Below are 7,014 nucleotides of genomic sequence, written 5' to 3' on the forward strand. Positions count from 1 at the left end.
CTCCACCCCGGACTTGTCAGTGAGTAACACCTGCTCGTTTTCATCATCTTGCCAACTCACTGCCACCAGGTGACTTCCACCTTGTCAGACTCGCTCAAAAGCCCAGACTTTGGCTCTTTAGTTTCATGTCTGGGTTTTTCTTTTTGCGTAAAGCAGTCACCGGAAAGCAGGCCTCAGCTTCGGGCGAGGCCTGCACTGAGGCTTCTCACCAGGCCTGTCCTTGGCAGCATGGTGGTGGTGGCCCTACGCTACCCCCAGAGCAGCCTCCTCCCCAGCCCTCGCTTCCTGACTCTCACCTCACCAGCTGCCTCCACTGGTTCATTCCCCAGGTGGCCACTAGAGCTGGAGCTGAGCTGATCTGAAGCCAAGAGCTTCTTCTCGATCTCCCATGCAGGCGCAAGGTTCTAAGGTTTTGGGCTGTCATTGACTGCTTTCCCAGGCCACAGCAGGGAGCTGAAAGGGAAGTGGAGCAGCTGGTACACGAACCAGTGCCCATATGGGATCCCAGCACATGTAAGGCAAAGAGCCACTAGGCTACCACGCCAGGCCCTGTTCCACCTCTGATGCAGCACCGTTCCTGTGGCCTGGGAAAGCATCAGAGGAAGGCCCACAACCTCAGGCCCCTGCGCCCACCCATGTGGGAGACCCAGAAGAAGATCCAGGCTCCTGGCTTGGGATTGATTGGTCAAGCCCTGGCTGTTGCAGCCATTTGAGGGAGTGAACCAGCGGAGGGAAGATCTCGCATTCCCTTCCTCAAGTGTCCTTGCATGGACGCTGTGACATCTCTCGCCCCGTTAAGGGAGGAGCACAAGGAAGAAGCCAGCCTTGTGGTGTCTGTCCTGAGGCTCGAGGCAGGGCGGAGCACAGCTGAGTGGAGCACCTCTGTGGGGCTCCCAGCCGGAGCCCAAGGGCATCCTGAGGCCTTGGTCACCTGTGCTCTCAGTGCCTTCTGAAACTGGCAGGTAGACATTTGGCTAGAGGCAAAGACATCGTTGAGGCACCCCGTATTTCAGCGCCCGTGTTCAACTTCCAGCTCCTCCTCCCTTCCCCCTCCCCTCCCCCTCCTTTATTGAATTTGAAAGGCAGGGTTGCAGAGAGGGAGAATGTATCTTCCCTCCAGCACCCCAGATGCCTGGCTTGGAAAAGGACTGTGCCCTTTTCTGTCTCAAATTAAGCAAAACACCTCAGGCACTTAAGGAAAATCATTAAACTTCCTGGAGCTTGGCGGAGGCCGCAGGTGCTATTTTCAGTCTCTGTTCCAGAGGCTCAGGAATTTTTAAAAGTGTTGATGGTAGAACTGCTGGCTGGCTACCCAGGGGTCCCTTCCACGCATTACCTTGTACTTTGTCCTCTGTGCTTTTCTGTGAGATTGTGACCTTTGCTGTGGAAATGCGATCTTTAACAGTTGTTACAAGTGAAAAAGAATTCGGATGAGGCCTCGGGCTGGGACCTGCCAGAGGAGTCAGACTGAGAGCCCAGACTTGGAATGGTGGTTTGAAGGTGAGGGAGTCCCCTATAGCCCACTGCCCTAGGGGCTCCCGCCCTTCCCCTGCGCCGGCTGTGGAGGGAGTTCTCAGTTTTCTTTGGGAGGCTGGGCTCAGTGTCTGAATCCTCCTCACCTTGCACACCTCAGGATCCCATGTGAGTGCTGGTTTGTATTCTGGCTGCTATACTTTCCAGCTCCCTGCTTGTGACCTGGGAAAGCAGTGGAGGATGGCCCAAAGCCCTGGGACCCTGCACGCACGTGGGAGACCTGGAAGAAGCTCCTGACTCCTGGCTTTGGGTCGGCTCAGCTTTGGCCGTTGTGGCCATGTCCACATAGAGAGCCTGAGTTCTGCACTTGGCTTTCACTCCTAGCTGCAGCTTCCTGCTCATGCAGACCTCAGGAGGCAGCACTGATGCTCAAAGTCATTGGGTCCTGTCACTCACGTGGGAGACCTGGACTGGGTTCTTGGCTCCTGGTTTTAGTCTGGCTCAGATCTGGCCAGTGGATGGGACCTCTCTGTCTCTTTCTATCTCTCTAATTGCTTTCAAGTTCCAAATAAGTAATTTCTTTATAAAAAAAAAAATTATTTCTTTATTTTGAAAGAGTTAGGGAGAAAGAGAGAGGTCTTTCATCCACTTTTTTACTTCTCAGAGAACTGCCGTGACCAGGGCTGGGTCATGCCAGGAGCCAGGATCTTCTCCCAGGTCTCCTGTGTCGGTACAAGGACTCAAGTGCTTTTCCGTCTTCTGCTGCTTTCCTAGGCACATCAGCAGGGAGTTGGATCAGAAGTGAAGCAACCCGGATTTGAACTGGCATCCATATGAGACGCTGGTGATACAGGCTCTGCTTGTATACCACAATGGCAGCCCCTCAAATGAGTAACTTCAAATTTTGAGCCTGAGTGTCCGTACCATTTGTCATTTTATTCTTTGCTGAGTGGACAGCCCGTGGCACTGTGTAGCTCCCACTATTGAGCACTCCGCCACCATTCCTCTGCAGAAAGTTTTCATTTTGTCAGACTGAAACTCCGTGCACATCAGAGCTTCCCCCTCGCCGGCCCTCCCCCAGGCCTCAGCAGCCACTCTCCCCTGTCTCTGTGGATACTCTAGGCAGCCCATAGGAGTGCGTTCATGCAGTCTGTGTCCTTTCTTGGCCAGGTTGCTTCTTTCCACAGAGATGTCAAGTTTCTCCATGTTGGAGCATCTATCAGAATTTCCTGCCTTATACATGAAAAAAAAAAATCTATTCGAAAGGCAGAGTGACAGGGAGAGGGAGGGAAAGACAGAAATTTCTTATCTGCCTGTTCATTCCCCAGATAGCTACAACTGCCAGGGTTGGGCTGTGCCAAAGCCAGCAGTCCAGATTTCGATCTGGGATCTGGTAGCTTGATGGGGAGTGGAAGGGCCAGGACTCACGAGCTGCGCTCACAGGGGTTGCCAACATTCCCGGTGATGGCCTAACCTCCTACTTCACCATGCCGGCTCCTCCCTTATTTATTTATTTTTGCCCATAATCAAAACTTTATTGAAAAACCGATATCAAAATAGGGGATAACTTGTATACTTTATAAAATAAAACAAAATTGCATTATCTTAGTAGATTCATCAGAATCACTTATCATAAAGCTTTCTATGAGAAAACACACATCCAGGAATTTGCTTGGGTCACTCGTGTTCTTTTTTTCCAAAGGAACAGCCTTCTGTGGGCCAGGCCTTCCCTCTCATGGGCTGGACTGAACACCGTGGTGATCTTGTAGCAGCCTGGACACTTCACCTCCATAAAGAATTTGGACTCTGAACCAGCTGTTTCTTCCTTCTCCTCCAAGGAGGGGTATAGCAAATCTCCGGCCAGAGGCATGTCGGCGGCCCGCAAGCCTGGCATGCTGACTGGTTCCTACAGCTCCCCTCAGCAATCCCTTCTTTTTAAAAAATTTGTATTTGAAAGGCAGAGTTCGATCTATCTTCCATTCGCCGGTTCACTCCCCACATGGCCACAATGACCAGAGATTTGCTGGTCTCAAGCAAGAAGCTGGCTGCTTCTTCTGGGCCTCCCACATGGGCGCAGGGGCCCCAGGACTTAAGGCATCCTTTGCTCTTTCCCAGGCACATGATCAGGGAACTGGATCGGAGGTGGAATGGCCAGGACTTGAACCTGTGCCCATACAGGATACTGATGCCACAGGTGGTCTCTTCAGCCACTGCAGCACAGTGCAGGCCTCTTTAAAGGCAGGATCCCCCCGCCGTATGGACACAGCATACTTGTCAGTGCTGGACACTCGGCTGTGTCCAGGCTGAGTGCGGTGAGCAGCACTGCTGTGAACGAGGGTATGTAGGCTGTATCGGGATGAGTGAGCTGCTTGTTTTCCATGTAGTCCTACACGCGGAGCTGCTGGCTGCTGTGTTTAAACGTCTGCTGTGTTTGATGTCTGCTCCATGCCCAACGTCTGCTCTATGTTTAACGTCTGAGGAACCACATGCTGTTCCCACAGTAACCTCATCGTCTCACATCTGTGCATGCACACTTCCCAAATTTCCCCCACATCCTCATGCAGTTTTTTTTTTTTTTACTAGCCATTCTAACGGGTATGGGGTAATATCTTCTTGTGCTTTTTTCATGATTTATTTGTTTATTAGAGAGAAAGGGAGAAACAGAAATATCCCATCCATGAATACATTATCCTAATGACCACAATGACCAGAGCTGAGCCATTCTGAAGCCAGGAGCCAAAAGCCTCCTCTGGGTCTCTCATGTGGGTTCAGGATTCCGAGGCCTCTACTGCTTTCCCAGGCCATGAGCAGGGAGCTGGATGGGAAGTGGAGCATCTGGGAATTCACAGAATGGCCCCTTCTTGAGGTTTTTATTTGCATTTCACTAATATTAAGGAGGCTGAGCATAAAACCATGATGCTTTGTTAGGCCCACCCATCTGGCCTCCGGTCCAAGTCCTAGCTGTTCCCTATCTGATCCAGCTCCCTGCTAATGACCTGGGAGAGCAGTAGCAGAAGGCCCAATTACTTGGGACCCTGCAATCAAGATGGGAGGCCCAGAAGAAGCTTCTGGATTTGGCCTGACCCAGCCCTGGCCATTGTGACCACTCTCTCCCTCTTTTTAAAGATTTATTTATTTTTATTATAAAGGTGGATTTACAGGGAGGAGAGACAGAGAGAAAAATCTTCCATCTCGTGGTTCACTCCCCAAATGGCCACAATGGCCAGAGTTGAGCCAATCTGAAGGCGGGAACTGGGAGCTTCTTCCAGGTCTCCCATGCAGGTGCAGGGTTCCAAGGCTTTGGGCCATTCTGTACTGCTTTCCCAGGCCACAGCAGGGACCTGGGTGGGAAGTTGGAGCTGCCAGGTCACAAATGGGCACCCATATGGAATCCAGGCACTAACAAGGTGGAAGATTAGCTAATCGAGCCATCATGCCACGCCTATCTCCGTTCTTTCTTTCAAATACATTTTTTGTTTGTTTAATCTTTATAATTTGGAAGATCACTCATAGAAAATAATTCCAAGTTTTTTATCAATGTGCTTGCCAACAATTGCTCTTTTTCTAAGTATCCTAGTCTGTTGTTAAAAAAAATATATAAAAATAAATAAAAGATAACGGGGCAGGTATTTGTGGAGCAGTTAAGACCCCTCTTGGGTGCTTATAGCCCATGCCCGAGTGCCTGGGTGCAGGTCCTGACACTGCTTCTGACCCCAGCTCCCTGCCTCCAAGCATCCATGAGGCAGCAGGTGACCACAGAGACCTGGATGTAGTTTATTTCTCCTGGTTTCTGCCTAACCTAGCCCTGGCTCTTTGCAGGCATGGTGTCTGTGTGTGCGAAGCAGAGGAGGAAAGATCTCTGTCTTTCACATAAATGCACTTTTTTTAAAGTGGAGTTCAGTCTCAGAACTGGCACAGAAAGGCCGTGTGAGACCACAATCAGAAGTCAGCTCAGGGGACCCTCCTCAGAAATCCCATCAGCCAGCCTCCCCTGCGGCCCCTGTGGTCTCTTCCCAAGGAAAGCCGGCGCAAGTGCATCTTGGAGTCCAAGCCGGGTGGCTAGCACCCCCTGCTGGCTGCATGCCTGCATGCCTGTATGCAGGGCCCAGCTCCAAGGGACCTTGTCCCCCTGGTCCCTGGCTCTGGAGTGCCGGGGGTGGGGCAGGAGGTCTGGCCAGGTCCCTGCCAAGCAAAGGATCTTGTGGCTACCATATCTACTTCACGACCACACTGCCCAGATGCCACACCAATTCAGTCCAAACCCTTCCTTCCCAGGGCACCTGCCAGAGGGAGTAAAGAAGGCACTGGGAGCCTGAGTTCCCACCAGGCAGGGCTAGGAGGCAGGACAGCCTGCTGAAAGCGTTGTTTTTTCACCTCTGGCATGCACCTATGCATCTAGACCTTTGGTGGGTGCAGGAGGGAATACGGTTCCAGCTCTGCAGCCATGTCTCAGCCTTGATAAAGGGGACAGGTTTCTTCAGAGGAATGGGGGAATATTTGGAACTAATGATGATGAAGGTTGCATGACAATGTTACAAATACCACCGAGATGCCCTCTTTAGGCTGGTGCAGACCTGCTGAGCTGTCTAAGCCAGACCTGGCCCAGGATGCAGCATGCCTCTGGCTGCATCCTCCATGACCAAAGCCCAGAGGGAGCTGGCCAGCCGCTAGGGCTCCAGAGGGAAGGTCCTGGTGACTGGGCTTTCAGTGCATGCTGCACTGAGCTCATTCTGAACAGAAAAGGGGCTCCTGGGGGCCCCCACTTCAAGGTGTCCTTCCTGTTCCAGAAGTGGGTGCAGATGATGGGTCAGACGCCATCCCCTTTATCGTGTTTGGGCCAAATATTTGTCTGCCCAGGCTTCTGGCTCCTTTGCCAGCTGTGCAGACCTTAGAAAGGTCAGATAGGCCTGGGGAGGGGGGCAGCTGCCCCTTTTGTCCCTCTGCTTTGGAACAGCCAGTGTTTCCCATGTGCAGGGCCCATGGCTAACCAGGTAAGGCAAGCTCAGCCGGCCCTGCAGCCAACCTGCAGCAGGCCTGGGCCTGTGGCTCGAATGTTCCTTCACCTGCTTCTACAGAAGTCCCTGCATGTAGGCTGCTTTGCTGATGGGATGCGAGCTCCAGGCTGCTGTCACATCAGGTAAGGCCCTTCTGTACTGCTCCTCTTTGGGGGAAGCGGGGTGTAGAGGCTGCAAACACTGGAATCGGAGAACTGGGTTCCAGTTCCAGCTCTGACCCTGGCTCACTGGGCTGGGCCATGTGCAGAATGGGGACTGGACAGCAGGTTAAACTGCTGCCTGGGATACCCAGGTCCTGTGCTTAGGTGTGATTGGAGCTGCCTGCTCATGTGCCTGGCAGTCTAAGATGGCCTGTTTACCTGGGCCCCTGCCACCTGTGTGGGAGTTTCAGGAACCCGGCTGACCTAGCTCCAGCTGTTGCGAGCATTTGGGAGTGAACCAGTAGATGGAAAGTCTGTTTTCCTTTAAAGTGGAATCAATTCTACTGTGGTGAGGATTAAACATTTCCCACCTTCCCTTCCACCTC

This window comes from Ochotona curzoniae, unplaced genomic scaffold, assembly GCF_017591425.1.
Source record: "Ochotona curzoniae isolate NIBS_2020 unplaced genomic scaffold, NIBS_Ocur_1.0 contig_908, whole genome shotgun sequence".
Taxonomy (NCBI): domain Eukaryota; kingdom Metazoa; phylum Chordata; class Mammalia; order Lagomorpha; family Ochotonidae; genus Ochotona; species Ochotona curzoniae.